Here is a 27485-nt window from a genome sequence, read left to right as displayed (position 1 = left end):
TTCCTGCTCTTGGCACTCCCATCTCAACCTCTCGTAAGCTTCCACAGCTAAATACAGATCATAACTTCCCATCAGTTGCTCAAGTCAAAAGTTGAAGCACTGTCTTTGACTACCACTTTCCCCTCACCCAAGTAACTCAGTAACTCTTAGTCTTCTCTGTCTTCAAAATCTGTCTTAATGTCCAGTGTCTCTGCTTTGCACTGGCTCTGCTATCATTGTGCTAATCACCATAATTCCTTCTTGGACTAATTAATTATCCTCTGACGTGTCTCTACAGACTCACATTTTGTCCTTAAGTACTATTCTGTATACAGGTGCATAAAATTCTTCAGTGTCTTCCTCTGGCACTTGACATAAGTTCTAAGAAACATAAGTTTCTTCTAGCTAAAGCAGCTCTACATTATCTACATTATCTGCCTTCACAAGGCCTGAAAGATGATCTCACCCTGTAATTCTCTTTCTCCTGCTTCTGTGGTTTAGTTACACCACCCTTCTTTTGGTTTCTTGAATGTATGGGGCACATTCTTATTTTAGAGTCTTTGCTTGGAATATTGTTCTAGTCGATCTTCCCATGAATAGTTCTAATTTGGAGTATGTGTGTCACCCTTTTGGGTGGGCATTTTTTTAACAGTTCAGCCTAATTGGTCCACATTGCCATTGTACCATATCACCCTGATTTTCTTTCTATATAGCACTTGAACATCTGGTCTAATTTCTTGTGTAGGCATTTATGTAGTTATTGAATTATAAGCTGTCTCCCTCGATGGCATGTAACTTCTCTTTTCAGTGTTACAATCCCAGTTCCCAGAATAGGGCTTGACACATTGTAGGGTCTTAATAAACATTTGTTGAAAGAATAATTTGTGAGCTATTCATTGATTTTAATATTGTCAAGAAGGGCTCAGTAACTCTCAGGGTAACAAAGATCTACATGGTTCTCATTTATGATAATAGACTGAGGTTTGAGTATAAATCTTGCTTTGGAATCTCATAGCTAACACTTCCGAAATCTAAAATTCACTTTGTCACCTCAGAGTGATGAGGGCACTTAAGTATGTGTTTAACATCCTGACAATAGTGAACTGCCTTCAACAATGTTCAGGAGAATAGAAGAAAAATTAACAACAGCTTAGCAATGTTTGTACTGTACCTTCTAAAATTCTGCTACACTACAGAACGCATAAACATTATGCATAGGGTCTAAAGGGATAATAAGTTATTGCTCACATGGAATGCAATGTTTCTTCTCTCTTTTTATTCTATGAGTTAGCCAAGCCCCCTTTTGATACTATTGCCCTGGAAAGGCAGTATATAATTAAATGAAAGCAGGTAAATGTATACACTATCATCCCACTTACCATATGGATTTTGCACGTTTCCCACACACTGTTCTTATTTGTACAAATTTCCAATAGTGACGGAAAATTTTTGAATGAAAAGTCACTAGGCAAGAACAAAATTTAAGCTTATTTCACCACCATCCTGTCAATATTTTAGGCTATTTTAAAAGTACTTTTCTCACCTAGTATGTGACAATGGTGAATATCCTGTTAGAGGACAGATTTCTTCCATGTGCGTATGCTTACAGAATTGAACACTGTGTTGAGTTTTTATTTTTAACAATAGGCTAATGGAGTGAACAGCAGACTGTGTTCCTGTCCCTGTTACTTCCCATTCATAGGAGTCTTAGAATATTGCTTTTGTAACATCATGCATTCAATATATGGATATAGAATATGTGCCTTATAAGAGGGCCAGCTAGAAGAGTAAACAAAAGGGGTTTCCCTGGATGGGTCAGGAAACCTGTCAGTTCTTCTCTGAGCAGTCCTTTATGGATCGAGGCAGGGGAAAGTTTTCAGAAGATAATGAAAGAGAGTATAGAGGGATAAGTATTATGTAGGAAAGAGAAAATAGAATTTCTGGTTTTTTTTTTTTTTTTTTTTTTGGATATGGGGAAAGAGCCCAGTAAAAGTGTGTGGAAATATAAGCCAATAATTTAAGAGGTATAGGTTCACATTTGTCTTTGTTATGTATAGGCTATGAAATAACCACCTTGGGACTCTATGTGATTAACACACAGCCATTAGCTTATAAGTCATATACTTCAGAGGGAGAAAAGGTTTAGAGCAAAAACAAAATTTCAGATTTTCTATGTAACTTTTCTCCTGCAATATGAGGCCTCTGCTACATAAGATTGAATGTCTACTCCAATGAATGGGTGTGGAGAAGCCAGGAATTGTTCAAACCGCAGTCAGGGGTTTCAACTTGTCTATCAGCTACTGTCATCTTTTCCACTGGTAGTTTCAACAACTTAAGGGAGATTAGAAGATGCAAAACCTCTTCAGCAGGGTCTAAAGAAAAGCAATGGGAAAGTAAGCCTCCTCTTCTTTCTGGAGGACAGCATCACCGTGTTCCCTTTTATGCGAGCTGAAAACCCGGACTACCTTTAATGTGCTCAGCAATGGCTCATACGAATTCATTATGCAGCTCAGGGAATTCTGTATAGATATTCATTTCTCTTCCCCTTGCCTTTTCTCTTCCACAGGCTGCTTTTTCTGAGTGTGTAGTCGGTGCTTTGGACTTGCTCTTCATTTTGTCAACTATGTTTCATTTTATGCATGCTGACTCCAGCAATAGAGAACTTCTGGAATTGGCAAAACAGCTCTATAAACAGATACTCAAGCAAAAATTGTCAGTTTACCACAAGGAGATCTAAACGAAAAGGACTGAGAAAGATCATTTTCTCAGTATGAATCTATATGTGCATATTTTTTATGGAATAACTTAGACTCTCCCTGATTTGAAAGAAAAGAATATTTTATTTCTCAACTAATTTTCTACATTTTGTAAGAGATGGGAGATTTACTAAATCCAAGCCATGTCACATAAGCAGGGTAAAACTAGATTATTTAAAATGAAATCAAATTATTTTAGCTTAACATTTTCTCCAATTATGTTAATACATGCTTTTTCACTTGATTTTAATTAGTTAATAAGAATAGTACAAACCTACTCACTCTTTTAATTGTAAAAAGATTTCTCTGAGATTTTATAAAGAGTTCTTTATCCTTATTAAGTCAGATGCAGGCTTAAAAGCAGCTCATGGGAGATATAAGATTATAAAGTAATCATTGGTATTCTTAGAACACATTCAGCACTGTCAAAAAAGTCTTTCTGAAAGGACTTTTCTAATGAAATAATTAGCATTACATAAAGTATTAGAATTACATGAGCTACAACAGGAATTATAATGAGATTACTGGTTTGGACCTTTGGTCTAGAATAGACTCAAACAACTGTTAGCTCTAGATCAATTCTGTAGTCTTTCTCAACCTCAGAGTTCTCATTGGATGGACGATATGTGATACTTTGTAAGCATTATCAAACTGGGTCATAGGACTGGACCAGTAAGCAATTATAAACCTCAGATGTTAAGACTGAATTAGATAGTCTGACATGGGTCCCACCCTAATCTGGACATAAATGGAAAAGAAAACAGCAAGTGGTGACATTTCTGGGCTCATCTCTCTCAGCAGGTGTCTCCCTGCCTCTTAGCTGCTGAGATCATGGAATTTCAGAAGCATCCCCTGGAGAAATGAGGAGGCCTGCATTTCTATCTTTATGTACATTTGATCATCTGTGCTTCTTTTTCATTGCTTCCTAGCTGAGGTCAAAAGCAAAAAAAAAACAAAAAAAACAAAAAAGTAAAAGTAATTTCATCCAAGTTCTAAATATATCTTTCTCTACTAGACTTAATTTAACAATTTTCCCTCGAATATCACATGTACACAGAAACCAAGTCTTTGACCATTTTTAACTGAGGTGTTCTCACTTTTATTAGTTTCCAAGTTTAATTTTCCATAGCTGGAGAGAGACAGAGAGAAAGAAAGAGAGAGAGAATTGTCTTCAGCACCATAGGCTGGATATTTTGGAGATAATTTTCATGCCTAACATGAAAATCCATTCCAATTTTTTGCAAGAGGTGGAAACACAACTCAAGTTCTACTTTCTCTTGAAAACTTTTTGATTATCTCAGCTTTTATTTAGTACTATATTTTTAAAAATATGGTAAGCTTTAAGAACACTGACCTTTGGGTGTATATGAAGTAAAACTCCACTGATACACTTGGAGGTTTTAGATCTATTAATATGCTGGTCACTATTCTAACACCTAAAACCAGAATGGAGACATAAAAAAAAAAATTAATTGGATTTGTGGATGTTGCTGACCACTGAATAGTAAAAATTTGAATAGGGAAGAAAAGGAATCCAAACCAACAAAAATAAATATAACAGAGAAAGTAAAATGCTCAAAATAAGTTAAAATACATATAGCTGTCCAGTTTTCCTAGCACCACTAATTGAAGAGACTGTGTTTCCTCCATTGTACAGTCTTGCCACCTTTGTCATAGATTAATTGACCATAGGTTTGTGGGATTATTTCTAGACTTTCTGTCCTGTTCCATTGGTCTATATTTCTGTTTTTGTGCCGGCACCATATTGTTTTGATGATGTATCTTTGTAGTACAGTCTGAAGTCAGGGAACCTGATCCTTCCAGCTACATTTTTCTTTCTCAAGATTGTTTTGGCTATTTGGGGTCTTTTGTGTTTCCATACAAATTGTAAATTTTTTTATTCTAATTCTGTGAAAAATGCTATTGGTAATTTGATATGGACTGCATTGAATTGTAGATGACTTTGGATGGTATAGACATTTTGACAATGTTGATTCTTCCAATCCAAGAACATGGTATATCTTTCCACCTCTTTGTGTCATTTTTTATTTCTTTCGTCAGTATCGTATAGTTTTCTGAGTACAGGTCTTGTGTCTCCTTAGGTAGGTTTATTTCTAGGTATTTTACTCTTTTTGATGCAATGGTAAATGGGGTTATTTCCTTCATTTCTCTCTCTGATTTTTCATTCTTAGTGTATAGAAATGCAACAGGGACTTCCCTAGCAGTCCAGTGGTTAAGTCTCTGTGCTTCCATTGCAGGGAGCGTGGGTTCGATCCCTGGTTGGGGAACTAAGATCCTGCATGCTGTGCAGTGCAGCCAAAAAAAAAAAAAAAGAAAGAAAGAAAGAAAAGAAAGAAATGTAACAGATTTCTGCATATTAATTTTGTACCCTGCAACTTTACCAAATTAATTGATGAGCTCTAGTAGTTTTCTGGTAGCATCTTTAGGATTTTCTATGTATAATATCATGTCATCTGCAAACAGTGACAGTTTTACTTTTTCTTTTCCAATTTGGATTCGTTGTATTTCTTCTTCTTTGATTTCTGTGGCTAGGACCTCCAAAACGGTGTCAAATAAAAGTGATGAGAGTGGACATGCTTGTCTTGTTCCTGATCTCAGAGGAAATGCTTTCAGTTTTTCACCATTAAGAATGGTGTATGCTGTGGGTTTGTCATAGATGGTCTTTATTATGTCGAGGTAGATTCCCTATATGCCCACTTTCTGGAGAGTTTTTATCATAAATCGGTGTTGAATTTTGTCAAAAACTTTTTCTGCATCTATTGAGATGATCATATGGTTTTTATTCTTCAATCTGCTAATGTGGTATATCACATTTATTGATTTATGTATACTGAAGAATCCTTGAATCCCCGTAATAAATCCCACTTGGTCATGGTGTATGAACCTTTTAATGTGTTGTTGGATTTCATTTATTACTCAGCCATAAAAAAGAAAGAAATAGCAACATGGATATACCTAGAGATTGTCATACTGAGTGAAGTCAGACAGAGAAACAAATATCATATGATACCACTTATATGTGGAATCTAAAATATGGTACAAATGAACTTATTTACAAAAGAGAAATAGAGTCACAGAGGTAAAAAACAATCTTTGGTTACCAGGGGAAAAGGAGGGGGTGGGATAAATTGGGAGATTGGGATTGACATATACACACTACTATATATAAAATAGATAACTAATAAGGACCTGCTGTATAGCACAGGGAACTCTACTCAATGCTCTGTAATGGCCTATATGGGCATAGAATCTAAAAAAGAGTGGATATATGTATGTGTGTAACTGATTCACTTTACAGCAGAAACTAACACAACATTGTAAATCAACTATACGCCAATAAAAATTTTAAAAATACTTACAAATTTCAGGACCAGGAGTTTTACCCAGAACTGAGGGCTTCACAGTTTACTATTACTACAGCTTACAATAAAAATGGTGTGTTGGGGGGGCAAGTTATATGTTTCAAGCTAAATGTCCAGTCACAGTGTAATCTGTGGTATATCCATAAAACAGAAATATTCAAATTAAGGCTGGATTTCTCAAATTATAATACCCAGGTTATTGATAGGTAGGTAGATTGATAGAGATAGACAGTGTGTGTATGATATATACATCATATCTATTTAAATATATATATTTATCTGTTAATAATTCCGATTTTCAGTTGTTTATTTTTAGTAATTTTGTATCATACTTTTGATGTTCAATTGTTTTATTCCTGTGTACATGTCATCTAGTTACCACCGTAGGACTTCTGCAAATGCTATTTCTCCTAGCTTGGTTCTGCTTCCCATTATGTTTTCTGCTTTAAACTTTCACCTCTCAGCTCTATCATCACTCCAGGGACACTTTTCTAAGTCCAGTAAAATCCCGTTATTTCATTCCATTAAATCACCATGTGCTGCTACTGTACAAAACTAATGAGTTGTAATTTACACTAATTCCATCATTAATTGATTAAAAGATTCCTCTTCCTTTAGACTCAGGAATCCTCTCTGTTTTTATTCATTATAATATCTTTAAAGTTTAATTCACTTTTTTTCACATATTTATTAAATATATAAGTTAATATATAAATAAAAATAAGTAATAGTCGTACTTTATAGTTTGTTCTCTTTTTGCTCTAAAAATGTATTCATTTTAATGTTCTGTTTTGGCTTGAAAGTAAAAATGTATCTGTCAGGTTTTTTCCTCATTATGGAAACTTTCTCATGTTTCATGAAAGTCATTCAATAGTGCATCTCTTTGTACCAATGAACTTATTTACAGAACAGAAACAGACTCACAGACATAAAAAAACAACCTTATGGGGCTTCCCTGGTGGCGCAGTGGTTGAGAGTCCGCCTGCCGATGCAGGGGACACGGGTTCATGCCCCGGTCGAGGAAGATCCCACATGCCGCGCAGCGGATGGACCCGTGGGCCATGGCCGCTGAGCCTGAGCGTCCGGAGCCTGTGCTCCGCAATGGGAGAGGCCACAACAGTGAGAGACCCGCGTACCGCAAAAAAAAACAAACAAACAAACCAAAAAAAACCTTATGGTTACCAAAGGGGAAAGGAGTGAGGAGGGAAAAATTAGGAGTTTGGGATTAACAGATACTCACTACTATATATAAAATAGATAAACAACAAGGACCTACTGTATAGCCCAGGGAACTATATTCAATATCTAGTAATAACCTATAATGGAAAAGAATCTGAAAATCCTATATATAATTCAGTTATATATATGTATATATATAACTGAATCACTTTGCTGTACACCTGAAACTAATACAACATTATAAGTCAACTATACTTCAATTAAACAATTAAAAAATAAGAACACATCTCTTTGAATATACCAAGCACATGGCTTTTATCTTATTTTTTGTTTATTACAAAAATAATCTCAATTTAGAGATGATCTTCCTTGAATTTTCAAGCAATGTTGCTTTTTCCTTATGCTATATTAACATTTTATAACTTCTCTAGTGTATATTTTTTATTTGCTCTTTCTTATGTTTATTTATTCTTAAATATAAAGATAGCTATTCACCTTAAATATATTTTGGATTTGGATAACTAATTATTATATTAAACTAAAAGAAAAAAATTATAGAAATTATATATCTTCAATAGATGATTTTAGCTGTTTTCTTGGATTATCATCAATTATTCTTTTGATAAAAGAGGCTAGCATAAATTCTTTTTTTATGTTGCATTTTTATGGATGATTATTTTGAGAAACTTTGCTTTCTCATAGCAATGTCACTCAATTTTTTGAACTCCCTAGAATTCACCAAAATCAAAAAATGAGCTAAAATCACTGGTGATTTTTTAATGATCTTTAAGCTGACATTTTCAATATGTTCTCCTTCAACTTTTGAAACCAAAGATTGTAAACCACAGGACTTCAAAGGAGTTTTTACTAGTATGAGAGCTACTTTTGTTGTTTCTCAGAAATATAACCAAAGGCTTTATCAAGAATTATAACAATTAATTTTGCCTGTCACTCTTTCACTTAGACTAATTCAGAAAACCTGGAGAACTTAATTATTCTTTATTAATGTACTTCTTCTGCCAATAAAAATATTTTTGATAAAATGCTTTTATCATTATTTTTGCTTGGACCTGATGATTTAGCTCACATGGCATACAGATAATATCCATCACATGACGTAAAAGAAAAGGCAGTCTGCATTTTCGAACCTGTTAAAATATAAACCTTACTGTAGTTTTCTGCAGAAATGAAGGTAATGAAGTATTCTTAAGCATATAATATAACCACTCATGTTATATAAGGGGAAGGAAACCTTTATTGAATGCATTGCATAAAATGGACTAACAAAGATATCTGTCATGTTAACATGATATAGATCTTGTATAAGTTACTTATTTAGCATTATATAAGAACAATTAAACTGTTATTTTTCATTAATTAATTTGTGATAATGCAGAGTAGCTGAAACAATGTATTTTTAATAAGAATAATGTCAAAATGCATGTTATTTAACCAGGGATTGAACCCGCGCCCCCTGCAGTGGAAGCACAGAGTATTAACCAGTGGACCACCAGGGAAGTCCCAAAATGCACATTATTTTACAGTAATTTTGAGTGAGTACATACAACGATCAGATGCTTAGATTTGAGACTATCTTTTAGAGAGCATAATTAAACATTTAGATATAATTTTATTTTGGATCATGATTAACTTTTTCTAAACTAAACACTAAAATCTTTAGATCTGTGAATCTTCAGAGGTATGTCTACTCCAGTTTATAGACCTTTGCTCTGGTGGACTCTGCTTCAGCTTGAAAGTTAAATACATTTTATTATACATAATTAGTTCCATTTTATTCACCTTCTATACTATGGTTAAGGTATTTTTAAAAACTTATGTGTGCAGGTAACTTTTATTCTCTGTGGACACCATTTTGAGATGATAAAATTAATATCATAAAATATTTGCTTAATGTCTTCATATTTACTTAGGGTTTAAAATCAGATTAGATTGATGGAGAGCAATCTGGCTTAATTTGTGATGCTTAACACGCACTTCTTTCACTGCTGACCTAAGAACCGAGATCAGAGTTCCCATTCTTCTGTCATCACGTATGCTCTCCATGCAGCTTGGGTGCTTTGGAATCTGGATTGCCTCAAAGGTTATATCCCTTATCATGTATCCATATTGCTGTTATTCCTAATTCTGCTCAAACAGTGTCAATATTTTCTACTCAGTGTCCAAGGAAATTTAGATGTTTTTCACATTTCCCCTTGACCTACCTTCTCCTGGATCATGCACTTTTTGTTTGTTATCCTATGAATGTAAAAATCAGAAAGTTGACGGCAGAGGAATTACAGATAAAGTATAAATTAGGTCAAGCAAGCTCAGCAAATAAGAAATGGACAATGGCTCCCAATTTGTTTAGATTATTTTCTACTTACTGAAGTCATTGTGTCCCTGAGTGAAAAGTCTATAAAAGGGTTAGTTTGAAAAAAGTCTCTACCTTTTAAGAGGTTATTGATCCACTGGAGTTTAGCATAAAGTGTATGTTTAGTTCAAAACTGTGCTTTAGGTATTTTAGCTTAATACCTACTTTATTTCACCATAAGACACATATTTCTAAAATAAAACAAATGCACATTAGACTTGAAAAAAATACTAGTTTCATTTCACAACTCTCTCTTTTGATAAATATGGAGTAAAATGTATATAAAAATTAATGCTTTCATCTCTCTTTTAATATCTTCTACGTTATCCACTATTTTCCATCATCTGTGTCTTAAACCCATTTCAGATTTTGAAAGGATGACCAACTTATTGTCCTTTCTACATTTAATACATAGTATTCATTCTTAATTTCATGTCTGTGTAATTTTTAATCAATGTTCAAATTGTCTTAGGAAGGTTGATGCTAATCTTTTTTTAAATTAAGCTATAAATAACATACAGCATTATATTTGTTTCAGGTGTACAACATAATAGTTTGATATTTGTAATACTGCAAAATGATCACCACAATATGTCTAGTTAACATTTGTTCCCATACATAGTTACAGAATTTTTTTTCTTGTGATATAGAAGTTTTAAGATCTAGTCTCTTAGCAACTTTCAAGTATTCAATACAATCATATTAACTATAGTCACCAGGATGTATTAACATTACCTCCCCAGGACTTATTCATTTTATAACTGGAGGTTTGGAACTTTTGATTCCCTCCACCCATTTGTCCATATCCAACCCCCACCTTTGGCAACCACCAATCTGTTCTCTGTATTTATGAGCTTAGTTTTTTGTTTTTCTTTTTGCTTTCTTAGATTCCACATATAAGTGGTATCATACAGTTTTTTTTTTTCTTTCTCTGTTATCACTTATTTCACGTAACATAATACTGTCAAGGTCCAACCACATTGTTGCAAATGGCAATATTTCATTCGTTTCATTGCTGAATAATATTACATTGTATGTATATACACCTCATTGTCTTTATCCACTCACTGCCAATGAATTCTTACGTTGTTTCCATATCTTGGCTGTTGAAAATAATGCTGCAATGAATAGAGGGGGGCACATATCTTTTTGAGTTAATGTTTTCATGTTCTTTGGAAACATACCCAGAAGTGGGAATGCTAGATCACATGGTAATTCTACTTTTACTTTTCTGAGAAACCTCCATATTATTTTTCACAGTGGCTGCACCAATTTACATTGCCACCAACAGTGCACAAGGGTTCCTTTTTCTCCACATTCTTGCCAACATGTTACATCTTGCCTTTATGATAATTGCCCTTCTGATGGGTGTGAGACGATATCTCATTGTGGTTTTGATTTGAATTTCCCAGATGATTAATGATGTTGAGCATCTTTTCATGTACCTGTTGCCATCTGCATGTCTTCTTTGGAAAGATGTCTATTCAGATCCTCTGTCTATGTTTTAATTGGAGCGTTTTCTTTTGCTATTGAGATATTTGAGTTCTTTGCATAATAACCCCTTACTTTCAAATATATGATTTGCAAGCATATTCTCCCATTCAGTAGATTGCCTTATTTGTTGTTGATGGTTTTCTCTGCTGTACAAAGACTTTAGTATGATGTAGTTCCACTTATTTATGTTTGCTCTTGTTGGCTTTGCTTTTGGTATCAAATCCAAAAGATCATCACCAAGACAGATCAATGTCAAGAAGCTTCCTGCCTATGTTTTCTTCTAGGAATCTTATGGTTTCATGTCTTAAATTCAAGTCTTTAATCTCATTCTGAGTTAGTTTTCATGTATGGTATAAAATAGTGGCCCAGTTTCATTCTTTTGCATGTGACTGCCCAGTTTTCCCAATACAATTTATTGAAGAAACTGTTCTTTCTCCATTGTATTGGCTCCTTTGCCATATACTAATTGACAATATATGTGTGGACTTATTTCTGGGCTCTCTATTCTGTATCATTGGTCTATGAGTCTGTTTTTAAGCCAGTAATGTACTGTTTCAATTACTGTAGCTTTGTAATATTGTTTAAAATCAGACAACATGATGCCTCCAGCTTTGTTCTTCTTTCTCTAGATTGCTCTGAATATTCAGGGTCTTTTGTGATTACCTACACCATTTAGAATTATTTGTTCTGTTGATGTAAAAAAATGCAACTGGAATTTTAATAGGAATTGCATTGCATCTATAGATTGCTTTGAGTAGTGTGGACAGCTTAACAATATTAATTCCTCTAATCCATTAGTATGGAATATCTTTCACTTTATTTCTGTCTTCTTCAATTTTTTTCATAAATGCATTATAGTTTTTATTGTATAGGTCTTTCATCTACTTGGTTAAATTTTATCACATGTATTTTATTCTTTTTTATGCAATTGTAAATGAACTGCTTTCTTAATTTATCTTTCTGATAATTTGTTATTAGTGTGTAGAAATACACAGGTTCCTGTATATTGATTTTGTGTCCTGCAACTTTACTGAATTCATTTATTAGTTCTGTCAGGTTTTTGGTGGTGTCGTTAGGATTTTCTATATATAATATCATGTCATCTGCAAATAGTGACAAGTTTACTTCACTTCCAATTTGGATGCCTTTATGTCTTTTTCTTGCCTAATTACTCTGACTCAGATTTCCTGTACTTCGTTGAATAAAAATAACAAGAGTGGGCATCCTTGTCTTGTTCATGATTGTTGAGGAAAAGTTCAGCTTTTCACCACTGAGTGTGATGTTAGCTGTGGACTTATCATATATGACCTTTAGTATCTTGAGGCATTCCCTCTACACCAGCTTTCTTGAGAGTTTTTTTTTTTTTTATCATAGATTGATGATTAATTTTGTCAAAAGTTTTTTCTGCAGCTATTGAGATGATAATATAATTTTTTTATTCTTAATTTTTTTATTATTAATATGGTGTATTGTGTTGATTGATTTACAGATGTTGAACCATCCTTGCATCCCTGGAGCAAATCCCACTTGATCATGGTGTATGACCCTTTTAATATATTGTTGAATTCAGTTTTCTACTATTTTGTTGAGGAATTTTGCAATGTTTATCAGGGATGGTGATCTACAATTTTCTTTTCTTGTGATGCCCTTATCTAGTTTTGGTATCCGGGTAAAACTGGCCTCATAAGTTCAGATGTGCTCACTCATCTTCTAATTTTTTAAAGATTTGGAGAAAGATTGGTATTTGTTCTTCTTTGAAGGCATTTGTTCTTCTTTATTCTCACTTATTTGTTCCTAGATGTAACTACAGTTTCTGGATTTTTCTTCCAAAAATAATATTTAAATTTGCAATCATTAAATTTAGTAATTTACTTTTATTATTTACATAAAAATAAGATTTTATTAAGCACCTATTCTAAAATAGTTAATATCATAAAAAGCTTTTTATGTTAACTGCATATGAATTGCCTTCATTCATTGTAGAATATATATATATATATATTATATATATATATTACTTCAACTTATATGAGTCTGAGAGTTTATTTAGGAATTTTGTATTAATGGATATTTATTCATTATTAGTTTTATTTTCATTCTAATATCAAGAATCCCTCAAAAAATTGTACATGAATATCTTTCTATCATTTTTTTATGCAACTGTATCCTTAGGAAGTATAACTTTATTATTCTATTTCACATTGCTTCTCTTCTGTTAATCCCATACTCACCATATGTCTCAAGTTGATTTTTTCCCACTGCTATGTGTATATTCAGAGAGCAATTTCACACTCTAAAAATACATTCAGTTTAGCTCAATCATGAAGTTCTCCCCCAGTAGTTGGCTACATTTAATGTTATCTATCCAAACTATTTCTAGTCTTCTAAATTAGTGACAGCATCTCATAACTGAAATTCATGACCACTCCAAAACATTTCTTATAAGGAGAAGTTGTCATTTCTATTACTTGTTTTACTTGTCAACTTTTTTTTTATTCTGTGAAATTAATGGCAGTACATATTTATTTCAAGACTGACATGTAAAATAATTAGGTGTCAATCCAAGTCTGAGTAAATATAAAATAAAACATCTGTTTTCTTTTAATATAAACTGGATTTATTCCAGAGATCTTTTACATTTAATGAAAAGACACCTAACAGAATATGTTGATGATCTTTTAAAAAATATAGCTATATTTTATGACACAAGTTTATATTGCTAAGTTATTATGGGTGGTGCATCCTTTTGTGATGCTATATTAATTCTGTGGACTATGCTTTGAATGGCAATGGTGTGACAAAGCTCATAGAAGGGTATATGGCAGTGACCTCTCCATCTGTTTCCTTTCTGATCAGACTTAGTTCTTTAACTTTGCATGAATGATAACTGGAAATCTTCAATGCAGTTAAGTTTCTAGTCATATGCCAACCTAAAAAGTGGTGGAAAAACAAGATTTAAGGTCAGAAGAACTCCCTGTATTCGTCATATCGATTAAGGAACAACATAGATTTTTCTCTCTGCCAGTCTTTGATTTCCTCTCCACTTTATGCTCATTTTCATTATTTTACACTTCTGCTGAATTCTGATGAGGATGCAATGTCCAATCCAATCTGTGCAGCCTTCAGGTAATTACTTTGTATACTTAAATTCTCATTCCATTGAAATAAGATAAATAAAATGCCAGAATACACAGTGACCATCTGAGCAGCAACCAGAGGTAATTGTCAATCTTAACCTTTACCAACCAACTGATGTTTCTTGATAATGTAGTTGTCAAGGATATTTCTCCGATGCCATTCTTGTCTGGCTAGGCTTTGAGTTTTTAAAGCTGAAGTTCTAACATTACAATATCTGCTTCATAATTAATTCTGAATTATAGAGATTCCAAATTGAAGAGCTCTGAATGGCTAGTAATATTAGATAAATAATGAAACATTTTAAATCAGACAGAAATTACTAAAATAGCCAAATGACTATTTCAAAGTCTAATCCAGAATAAGTGTGCTGCAGTAAAAGATTAAAAATAGCAGCAAGTTAAATATTAAGTAAATGGGTGGCCAGACTGAAAGAATGAGATTACAGAACTAATTTATTATTCCTTTAGATTAATTAGCCTACAAATTCAGTAGACTCTCAGGAACTTCACACACACAAACGCTTTTGGTTTTGGTTTGGGTTTCCCCTTTGATAGCTAGGGCAGTGTAGCAGATAAATTGTTTCTAATTGTTTTTCTTTAAAATAAAACATGGAATGATCTAGGAAACTTTCTCAAAATGAAAATTAAATCTGGCTGTTGATTCAAAAAATACCATCTGGGCTTCCCTGGTGGCGCAGTGGTTGAGAGTCCGCCTGCCGATGCAGGGGACGCGGGTTCGTGCCCCGGTCCGGGAAGATCCCACATGCCGCGGAGCGGCTGGGCCCGTGAGCCATGGCCGCTGCGCTTGCGCGTCCGGAGCCTGTGCTCCGCAACAGTGAGAGGCCCGCGTGCCGCAGAAACAAAAAACAAACAAACAAAAAACCCCATCTACTCTCTATAATGTGTAACTCAAAGCCCAGGCAATCCAACAGACCCCGGGGCATAATGAGACCAGTTTCCTTCATGCAGCAGAGAGAACTCAATGTTGCTGCGTTCTCCTCTGCTGTTAAAAGGCTCTGTCTGCCACTTATACTGGTCACCCGTGGAAACTGGGCTTATAAGACAAAACCTTCACATTTAAGCAATAATTTACAAAGTACTTTTACACATACTATCTCACTGAGTCTATAATCTGACAATCCCGAAAACTGTTCATTCATGTTTTAAATGACAATATTGAGATTATAAAACAGATGTGTCCGGTGTCCAGTTAGTAAATCTTAGAACCAGGCTTGAAGTTAGAGTTTCTGTCTCCACAGATGATAACCTTGATCCCTGAATGCAGGGATCCTTCCCTGACCCCTAGCACATGATCCTTTAAACAACTGAAAAAAACACACACATGACCTGTCATTGGCACCACTGTTCTTAGTCTAAGTATACTCATAATAGTGTCCTTGAGAAATTTATCCTCATTCCTTCATGTCTTGAAAATGCAGAAGACAGCATGTTATTTCACTTAAGTCCTCCCTGTTGGATTCCCTTTTTGATTTCCTATTTTGACCATGGCAATATTATTCTCCCATTTTACTAGTCCCAAAAACCCAATAATCTTTCATTTCTCTCCTGTTCAACTTAGATGCCATGACTCCCCATTTCCTATCCAAGACAATCACTTTATTACTCATTCCTTGTGTGAGTTTGGGCAAGTCAGACTCTGTGCTTCAGTTTTGTCAAAGGCAAAATCTAGATAATAAAAGTACTATCTCATATGGCTCTTGTAAGTATAAAATGTGTTTTTATTTCTTATATGTACAGCTTTTCGTACAATATCTGACATATATTAAGCAATTAGTAAGATTAGCAATCTTAGCCAAGTGCACAAAATTCTCTAAAACCTCATTCCAAGATTGTACTAAATCCCATTCATTGTAGTCACAATTTCCAAGCTGTCAGACGGATCTCTTTGTTTTTCACGTGATGTCATCATAAATCTGCTGCCACACTTTTTCCCAAAATGATGTTCTTTATTTATAATGTCTTCTTATATACTTTAGAATGATAAAATTTTAAGTACTAGTAACTAGACACTTAGGGACACAGTTTAAATATTCCATCTTTCAAAGGTAATTTTAGGTCTTTCATCACAGGGAAATCTCTCCACATTCTGGACTCATAGGACTTATTACTTAATTTATGACATTTTTGAGAGGATAAAATAATATGAAGAGTTTAGTCCTATGCCTGGTAAACATTAAATATTCAATAAATGTCAAGTATAATACATATATATAAATATGATAAATAGTATCATTATTTATTAATTATGCATGACAATTGACTCATGCATTATCTTTTGACAAATTGCTCTTCCTGCTTTCCATTTAAAAATATATATAAGTATGTATCTTTCACACCCATGTTCATCTTGTGTCCTCAACTCAACTGCAGATTATTTTGATCAGATGAATATTACTATGTCTTCAAAATGTATCAAATATGTCAAAATTATGATAAAATGTTGTAAGGTACCTCTACCCACTGAATTCAATTTTAAATATGGAATGTATTTCATGTCAAATATAATAACATAGGGTTTCAAATAAAATATTAAAGCCACACAATTTTGTAAGGGAAGCTTTGCCAGAGGGAATAAACTGCCTTTGGATCCCTAAAACAAAAATGGAAGAATTATCATTCAAAATCTGTCAGCCGTGTGCTCACTACTCCCCATCAATGACTTGTAACAACAGTGTGATGAGAATTACAGTTGCTGGAATATGACCATTCTTATCTTATTCTGGTGGCCTGGGAAGCAGGAAGACTTCAGTAACGGTGGGCTTGGCCTCTGTCCTCTTTTCAAGCTGATCAGCTGGATAAAAGAGAAGATTATACTGAGTTTAAAATCATCAATAAAAATTGGGGAAGGAAAAATATTAAGTGAAGCCCTTACTATCAGAATTTAAGTAGATGTGTTGTGGTGTGTGTGTGTGTGTGTGTGTGTGTGTGTGTGTGTGTGTGCTCCAACTCACAGATTAGAATAGACACATAAAAGTTTGGCTTCCTATGAAAAAGTAATTAGCTGAGAGAAGACAGTTCTTCCATACATTATCATTTTTAAATACAAAACATATGTGAATCCCTAAATTGGTTTCAATTTCTCATTTTTAATCCTTGAAGATGAGACAGTTTCTCTTCATAGAAGGATCTGTGGGAAGAGAGACTATCCTTTTGAGACCTTTTCTCCCTATCAGTAAGCATAGTTCTCATAGACTTGTAGGGCCATTTGCTGAAAGTCACTCCCCTTATTCAACAACTGTATTTGTCAAAACTATTAAAACAGCAGGACTACCCTGAAACCATCTAATATATCCATGCATAATTTGTCTTTCTATATTCTGTAATATCTAAGAATGGCATTTGTTAATTTTTAATACTTGAACTCGCTCACAATGAGAAATTAAATCAACACTGGTTTGCAATGATTCTTTCATGTCATTATCTGCCCTCAGATCACAGGTCAATACCCAGCCCTCTCATGTTTCATAATACATACTTCCCCCTCTAAGGAGAAGATATATATCCTTAGGTAATAAACAACAATATGTGAATGCAAATTTGTTTTCTAGTCGCTGTTTGGGCTATTCACTACATAGAATGATTTATACTATGTGTAAAATCTGATGCAGCTTTTGTAATATTCAGAGTAAGTAGCAATATAATACGAAAATATTAGCAACAAAGAATACCGTGAGAAAATGTCAGAACTGTGCTTTAAGAGCTATTAATTATGTTGTGCAAAATACTGTTAAAATCGTATATCAAAGTTAGAGATAGCAGAAGAGAAAAGAATAAGATTAAAACACACTTAAATGGAATTAAAGATAAGGCAAATACAATTAACTTTAGGTTATTCAAAGTGATAAAGGAAAACAGAGGCATGAATAAATTTTAAAAGTAAATAGTAAAACAAAACTTTCCTTAATCTGTTTAATTTAAATTCAAAATACGTACAAAGTTTTTTTTTTTTTTACATATGTACATGCAGGGTTATCCATTTCCCAGGCATATTAAATTAATATGCAGATGGTTTACAGTAACCTAAAATTATATTGGTTGATAGGAGAAAACTGAATATAAACTATGCTACATATTAAATGTCTACAGATGACTCAGTCTTGACTGCAGAGTGCATAGTTCAGGCAAAAGCAAAATTTGACTTTACTTGAAGAACACAGGGCAACAATAAAGTATTTCACATATTTAAAATTAAAACCCTCTTCTAAGAATTTAATTTGGGGAAATGAAAAGAATGAGATCAGTGATCTTTAGAAGTAATATCTGAGTACAACAAAATAAACCTCTAAGTGATCCCAGTGTATACTCTAACACATTAAGTCAAAATGAAGCATAGAAAAAGGAGCCCACGTTCATCACTATGGTTTCAACATTGGCCAAGATCCAATTTGGTGCTTTTAGTAGCCCCAATCCAAAGGACAACTGGTTATTACAAGGTAACTACTAATTACTGTCAGCATTGGCATTCATGATCATCTACTAACTGCCACTTTTTCTGAATGTATATTACCAACTTAAAATCAGATTTTCTGCCATTTGGAAAAGGGTGGCTTCTCTATACATAATTGAGAGATGACAACAAAATCAATCTTGAGCATAGAACTTGCTGTTTAAGCAAGGTTAGTGGACTTAGTTGTTTATGAGGCTAAGGCCCTGCCGAACTCTAAGTGTTTGTTTGAAGGACAGACTATTTTATTGTTCCCTCTGTATCAGTTCAGCCTAGGAGAGGCTCTGGTCTCTAAGAATCACTTAGTGTTTGTTGAATAGATCCCAGTGCTTCATTTTTTGCATGTGATATAACATTATAATTCAGGAAAATCAAGTTCATGTTATTTTTTTAGAATAGGAATTACATATCTAGGACCTATATCTCTATATGATGTTATACTCTCACCTTTTACTTTACCCCACACTCTTCTTTTTAATTAAGAGTATATTCAATCACAATCTACTCTGGAGAAAGTGCTTAGTCCAACAGTTATTTAATCTTGAAGTCTGTATATTCTCAAAACTGGAACTTGGCACGGGTACAGTGTGAGCAGATGTTTATGAGAGTTCCAGAACAGGATAGACACTTAAAGATATTGAGTGATTCAGTGCACTGATTCTGCAAGCTGCTGTCAGAAGCTGCAAGGCTTTATGGCCTTTCTGTGTATTGCTGTTTTCTGCAATAAAATTTACATTTTAATCTGCAGGGATGTTCCTATCTTTCTGCCAGCTAGTATCAGCATCCTGTCCAGAATCATCAAACTAGAAGCATGATGGCCTTGACAAATATTGTTTTCATTTCACTTAGCAAATATTTCTTCCATCACTTAAAAGTTCACGCCTCCATACCAGAACTTATATTACTTTGGAGGGGTCTAAAACTTCATTAAAGCCAACGAAAGTGATTTCATAAGGAATTCTATTGCCATAACAAATCAACAGTTTGAATAAGGGAATAGTCATAGGGAGTCTCTGTAGCATCTGGAGTGCACAAAATTCAGAGTGCTCAAAGGGGAAAATACTGTCCTTAGTTATGCTTGCTCACTTTAGTGGAAATTACACATGCATATCAGAGTAGAAGCACTTCCGGCTCAACTTGCTGAAAATTCTAATTAGATCCACACAGTGCTCATCCAATTATGCCTATGGACTTTTCTAAAACCACATATGTAAGCAGGAATATAACTTAACGTGGCCTTGCCCAAAAACATATGCAAGAAGGTATTACAGCATTGAATTTAGAAAAAGAAAGACCAGCTGTCAAATCACTACTACTTTCAGTTGCTGGAGGGATATTTAAAATGAGATCAAAAGAAGAACAAAAAAGGTTCTCTGCTTCATTTTCTCAAAAAAACTATTAAGTGAATATTTTCCCAAGAGTATCCCCAGAGGTGCTTGGCAAAATGTCCTCAAGGAAGCTATTCTAAATTCCATAAATTTGTTGAAGGTATCCTTTTACTTTCTAATATTTAGATGAAAAAATAAGGACAAATTGCACAAAATGTAAACCTGAGACTCTATAGAGCATCATAGTATTGTATTATATGGATAAAATATTATCCCTTTATGAATGTAGCAGCCCTGTCCTGTTTCTTCTACTACAATTCTGAAAGTCTCCACTTATTTCCTACGTGTGTTCCTCTCAGTAGTAACATGTGCATGTTCATAAAGCTACACGATAGGAGAGGCAGAGTAGCACGTTATTTCAGAGCCAGCTCTGGAGTCAGGGACAAGCGGCTATTAATCTTGGCTATGCCTATTATTATCTCTGTAATGGCGATCCAGAAAGTCAGGAATAGTCTATTGTATGTGCTGCTGAGCAACACGGCACCAGCATTTGCTATCCCAGCTTTGGTTGTCTCTCTCCCAGCTCTGCAGCTCCAAACCGTTGACAGAAGGCAGCACCTTTATCGTCTCCCTATGGGACCATCACTTTCACCGCTTACCTATGTCCTGCCTAGCCAGGCTGGTAATAAGGAAGCAATGCTGTGATTTGGTCTGTTACGATTTATAGAAATGCTTCATTTTCTATACTTTCATTTTTGTACAGTTTATTTTATAAAAATATTGAACAGCTATATTTAGTTGTATATTATATGATCTTGTAGCTAGAACTATGCATTGATTCGTCTTTGTTTACCCCACATAACTTAGCTCAGAGCCACATAGGTAAGAAATGCTCACTGGATTATCATTAAATTAAGAAAACATATAATTAGTCACTTGACTTACTTATTTAATTATGGACTTACAACAAGAGATACTGTACATTGCACACACCTTTTTTTCTATTATTAAATATCATGTGCTTAGACTTTCATGAAGTTTTGGGAAAAGACAGGAACCGCTTTCTGGTATTCTTTTGATAAGAGAATAATATTAAAATGATGCCATTTTAATTTGCCACTGATTGCTCAGGATAGAACATACTACATTCAGGGAGTGTCTATACTTGTTTCTATTAAGTGATTCCTCAGCACATTAAGATTATTGTACTACATCGTAATCCATCTTTTGAATACTTGGGGGGGCAGAGTTTACACTGAATCTTTTCCCCACAGAATTTGCGGTAGCTACTATTTCTAGAGAATATTGTCCACGGGTTAATAATAATTCTGAACCTGAGTGGGACCTTATTTTTTTATTAATTAATGTTATCCTTCATATTTTCCTATTACTCATGTTTTCTCAAAGCCTTGCTTAAAATATAAATCCTCATTATTGAATACTGCCAGGTTGTAACTTCTACCACTGATTTCTGGCAACAAACTAGAGCTTGGCTTTTTTTACTAACATAAGGATTTCATTTGCTTTCATTTCTTCTACTTGTGGCCACACTGCTTCATGTTTTCAAACGGTAACTCTTGATTATGCATTACTTGCATTTCTCCAACTTTGCTTTCGATGTGTTTTTTCAGTTCAGGGTTATTTATTTATTTGCATATACTTTTTAAAATGAGCACTGTTTCAGCAACAGCAAGCTATCTTCTAGAACCTAGAATTACCATGTTTTTAGTCACATTAATGACAGAAATGTAGATACATGAGTTTTGGTATTTGAAAATGAACTCTCCCCAAATACCGCATTTATTGTTGCTGAGTAATATAAAAAGTTAGCATTTAATTTCAGATACATCAGGTGTGATTACCTATGTGCTTAATATTCCTCACATTCTTAGTAGCAAGATTTCTACCTTCTAGATTCCCACACCAAATGCCTCATTTTGGGGGGCAGCCCCAAAGAATTCCTTACCAGTATCTCCTCGACAAATATGGTGGAGTCCTCATTCGATGTCTGTCCTATTCTTCCTTTTCTACGCCTGCTCCCATTTATTGTTATCTGCTTTGTCTGTAAAATATCTCAAAAAGTCTCTCTGGCTCTCCTGAAGAGAAAGCTTTGTCCACAGTTATGATGGAATTCCTTCATACTCCATAGCTTCATTTACTCAGAGCCCTGGAGAGTAATGAGTCCTGTGCAGACCTGGAGAGAATCGCTCCCTCATAATTCTCGGTTAGGCCTGCTTGCTGAGTCCTGATTTTCACCAAACTTTTCCAATAGCTTCTGCAGCTAACACTCTATTAATGTGGGCTCAAGGTAAAACCAGGTGATTCTGTGGGGAACAGAGGTAATTTATTCTCTATTCTCCTTAAACCCTTTCATATATATATATTTTTTTACTCCAGAAACATTTCCCTTTGCTCCAGTAACTTGATAACTAGATAATTCACACATATGAGTAGGGACATAGGTGTACAATTAATGAAGGTGTTGCCTTCCTCAGCAAAAGCTACTCTGACTAAAATAGCAGACACTAGACACTTGATGCTATTGGGTTTAAATATGTCTAGTCTGAATTGAGATGTGCTGAAAATGTAAAACACACCGTATGTTTAGAAGGCCTAACAAAATAAATGTGAAATCTCTGATATTTTATATTGATTACACTCTAAGAGGAAAATATTTTGGATATATTAAAATATATCATTAATGTTAACATAATCTGAGTCATTTTACCCTTTTAATATGGTTTCTGTAAAGTTTAAAATTATGTATGTAGCTCATATTCATGGCTCACATACCATTTCTATTGGACAGTGCTGATACAGAGAATAATACTGAATTAAAATGCATCGTTACATTGTCTTTCTTTTAATAGTTGTATTTGTTGTCAATGTTAGTGTGTTAATTTTCTAATAATCCAAGGTACAAGGGCGACTGAGAAGATTCTATGTTTTCCATAGGACATATCACATAATGCTATTTAATTCTCATATTATTTATTTAAAATTTGTTAGAATGTAATCAAGGATTCCGTATCTCATTTATTCAATAATTTTCAGAATAAAATTACACTAAATAAAATTTCCTGTATATTTTATATAATCAAACATCAGCATTTGGTTCTTCGTCCAACAAGTCATTGAATTCCTAATTGCAATCCATTGGCAATAAAACTGAATCAGCAAAATGTTTGCCTTTGTTTAGAATGTTAAATAGAATATATTTTGCAGCAGGTTTTTCAAAAAAAATTAAATTAAATTATGTGCAAATGTTGTATTTGGACATGCTAAATAGTATAAGAATTCTCCAGGTAAAATTATTTCTGACATATTTTCCCTGTCCTGTACCTTGGTTTCTCTGATCATTTATAATAAATGTCTGTATTCCTGCTATATTTTCTGCTAAGATTCCTGCAATCATACTTGCGTCTGATTCTAAATTTTCTTTTATTGAACAATGTCAAAAATTTCTTGCTTTTTTAAGAGTCCTGTTGAATCCAGTTTGTTACATTTGTTACTTTTTGGAATCTTTGTTTTTATGTGGATGCTTAAATGCCATATGGTCATTTTTGTATAGATTATTCAGTTTATGTGAAATCTGTGGATACTTACCCTCCTTAAGATCAAACTAGCATGGTCCTCACAGATGAAGAAAATGTTCATGCAGGTATTAAAATGATTTTTCATACTTGCAGAGAGAATGTGAAATAAAAATATTTTCTATTTTTTATAATTTTTCACTAACTTTCCCCACAACATAAACTCAAATACACAGGCAGCGTATAAATTTGCAGCTTCTCTTGTCACCATCTATTTTTAATAATACACAAATCTATAATTCTTATAATTGTAGACTTAAGTAGACTCAATCAGTGTTTTCTCAGAGAAATGTGTATCTAAAGAGAACATCAATCCACATTCATTTAAGAATTTTTCCCCTTTTAAGTCTAGAGATCAAGTATGAAAGTCAAACTCACAAATTCACCAAAGGTTTGTCAAATTGAAAAGTGAAAACTTGTTGTATTCCACAGAACAGAATGTATATGTTGGATTTCGTTTCTGCCATCAATGAATATTTAAACCGCATTTTTGCCCTTCAAAAACTAAACTTAAAATGTACTGTCTTTTCAGTAAAGTAGTAAACAGAATAGTGGCGATCAACTTTTGTATTTAAGGAATTATATAACCTGTATCACATTAAGAATCATTCACTTGGGAAATTTTTGTTTTACAATTAAGTTATGTAATGAATTGGACACCAATATTGTAGCTGAAATCTAAGGAGGAAAGCTGTTTGGATAAAAGCAATTAACCTACAGAGTCATGAGATGGGAAAAATCAGTTTATAGTTATGTGATGTGAGCCGTACAGTAAAGTACTTTGAGACTCTTCAGGCAAACATCTCAATCAGCAGGATAATTCCTTGTCTGATATCATGAAACCTGAGCCTGGCAGTGGTGACATCTGTGCTTCCTTCAACTAGACTCAGCTAGCCCACCAGCAAGCTATTGCTAGACCAGAATCACAGTCATTCTGTTAGAGTATCAACACACTCCTTCCTCGTGGGGAAGCACATGTCAAAAAATCTGAAAACTATTTGACCGTTATTTTAGACAATTATCTAAGATAAACACTTGGTTGGGTTTTTACAAAGTTTTTTTTTTGTAAGAGGCAAATACCAGAATCTTCAATGACTTTATGTCCAAAGTGCCTCCTTTAGGCAAAGTCATAAATAACACACTTTAGCATGATGTTCTAACTTCCTCCATGGTGTATCTCTCTTACCTGTATATGTTCTTTACCTTCTACGCCTCTACCCCACTGTGAAAAAAGTGACACAGAAGGAATTAAATTCAGGGTAATAATTCTCTAGAATTTGTTGAGATTTTAATAGGTGATGAAAATTGATCCTTTTTTTATAACCAAATTCTGAAACAAATGAAAGATAATCAGGAAAATGCAGACTAAAATGCCATTGAGTTTTTGCTGTTTACTTTTTGGTAGTGCTTAGGTGTGCAGCAAAACTGGACTTGTTGATGTTGAACGTTAGAGCTCCAGACTTTTGCGCACGGTCTCTGCAGACAGACAAGTCTTAGGATCTGAAGCATATCTGCTGTGAAACTCATATTATCCTCACTAATGAGGTAAGTCAGTACCCGAAAGAACAGAGAGAGTTGAAGAGTCTTTGATTGATGGATCTCCCTCCACTTGGAAGTAATCACGAGAAATGAAAAAAGACGTACCTCTTGCGGAAGCCCCAGCTTTTTGTCTTTGTAATCCACTGTGCTCAACCATTAACACTCTGATCAAAGAGGATGATTCAGTCTATTGGGACAAAGAAGAAAGGACCCCAAAACAAAGATTGCTCTTTTATAAACGCCCCTGGGAAACATAAGAGCCTGAAATGTGTTATAATAGTGCATTAATTAAGTTAGCTACAAGGCCAGTCTCTATTCAAGGCTGAAATTTTATTTCTTCTTTTAATTCCCATTCTATTCTAGCCATATTTTTCAATATAGCCTTTCAAAAGTCCTCCAATGATATCAAATGACTTCACAAAGATACTCTAATACAATGCACCGAAAACGTTACCCCACATTTGAAATAACTACCTCTTATTATCAAATTCTCCGGCAGAAACTAAAGCTACAAGTTAACATCTCTTGAGAATTGAAGCACAAATGGATTTGAGTGCAAAGTCAAATTCTCTTTCCGTATTTATTTGAAGTGAAAAAATATAAAGTTCAAGGTGTAACCTACCTAATTTATTAATGTTATTTGTTTTCTAGAAAGATTATCAATGTTTAAGTAGATTTGTTTGTTCTTTTTCTGCAGCTTCTGCCTAACCTGTCTCTAACTCATAGGGAGGTTGTTCAGTTAGAGCTTCAGGAGTTGCATGGTAAGGTAGTATGGTAGTCCAATGGTAAGGCTCTAAGATACTCACTATTAAAGAACATATACTGATAAAAGGATACAGGACTGTCACAGAACTGGCACTACCTGCACTGAATTCAGAAAATAAGACAGTCTCTAGAGCCTAGAGCAGTTGTTTTACCAGGATTGTGTTATGCCATATTGTGTGACTAGGACTCACTGCTCAGTGATTTTAGCTCTGTTAGTATGCTGACAGTCAACACAACCTAACCAGAATCCAGCGTTATGATATTTGAGTGTGTGTGTGTGGTGTGTATGCCCGTGTATGTAGAAGTGAAGGCTAACACCCAAAATATATACTAGAGCCATTTCTGCCTTCTTTTAAAGTTTAGGAATTTAATATGGAGACAACTCCAAACTCCAGTCACTGGATCTTAACTGAAGTGTATTTCATTTTCTTTTCTGTGTATTCAAAATTCTAACTTGCATTTTCTGTTTGAGTCCTGTGTTTCTAGCACTCAAGCATTGTGCAATCTCAATGTTTGTGCTAGCTTAAGAATTATCCTCAGGGGTTTCTTGAACTGAATCTTCTATTGATGCTTCTGAAGCTTATGCCCCAGAGTCATAAGGACAACCAACATCCCTGCCATGTGCTCTTTGAAAAGGTTTAATTTGGGTCTTTCAATTCCAAACGCATGGTCATAGATTGTATAGTCAACGCAAAACCCAGTTAATTACAGGCCATGTCATGAGGGGTGAATCTTGAGCCTATGAACAAGCCACAGAAATTCAAGCTCATCTCACACAATGTTCACACTTGTTCCTGAATGCAGAGCACAATATGTCAATGTCATCTAAGCAGTTTGAACCTGGAAGCTCACCAGTGCTCTGTGGCTCAGGCCACATATCCCATCCTGTAGATCTAGCTGATAATTAAGGAAAGAAGTAGATTTTTTTGCCAGTGTGAATCAAAATATTACTGCTTCAAAGTCACCATCCTTTACAGAAGAGTCCAGGTTGTGCTTGTTCATTTAAGACAAGTCTATAGTAGCCTGCACCATAAGCTCCCGAGCCTTTCCATTTAACTCTGTCCTAATGAAACCTTCTCTTTATAACAATAAACACTGGCCCATGTAAAAAGGGTCATCAGGTATAGGGAACTGCTAACATCAAAGTCCCATGTGGTCCACTTGCTTAAAATCTAAAGTTTAAGCCTGCAACAGTTAAAAGCCAAGCACACGACCAAGAAAACAGTCAAGTGACGCAATAGGGGTCCCTATAAACCTTCCAACAAAACAGCCACCACTATCACTCTAACAACAAATCCTCGTTGCCTTCCTTAGTTCAGTGCCACCAACCCTTCAAGTCCCTTCCCTGACAGCACCGGAGCCTCAATCATGCCAAATCACTTTGATTGATACAATTCTTCTTTTAAGTCTCAAAGTTCCTCAATCAATACACAAGTTACTGATAATTCACCCCTGATTTGAACTTATCTTCCTCAAACTGCAGGCCTCTCCTGCTG

Source organism: Lipotes vexillifer, unplaced genomic scaffold (assembly GCF_000442215.2).
Source record: "Lipotes vexillifer unplaced genomic scaffold, Lipotes_vexillifer_v1.1 scaffold582, whole genome shotgun sequence".
In the NCBI taxonomy this organism is placed as follows: Eukaryota; Metazoa; Chordata; class Mammalia; order Artiodactyla; family Lipotidae; genus Lipotes; species Lipotes vexillifer.
The sequence above is the reverse complement of the archived record's forward strand: the minus strand, read 5'-3'. Positions refer to the sequence as shown.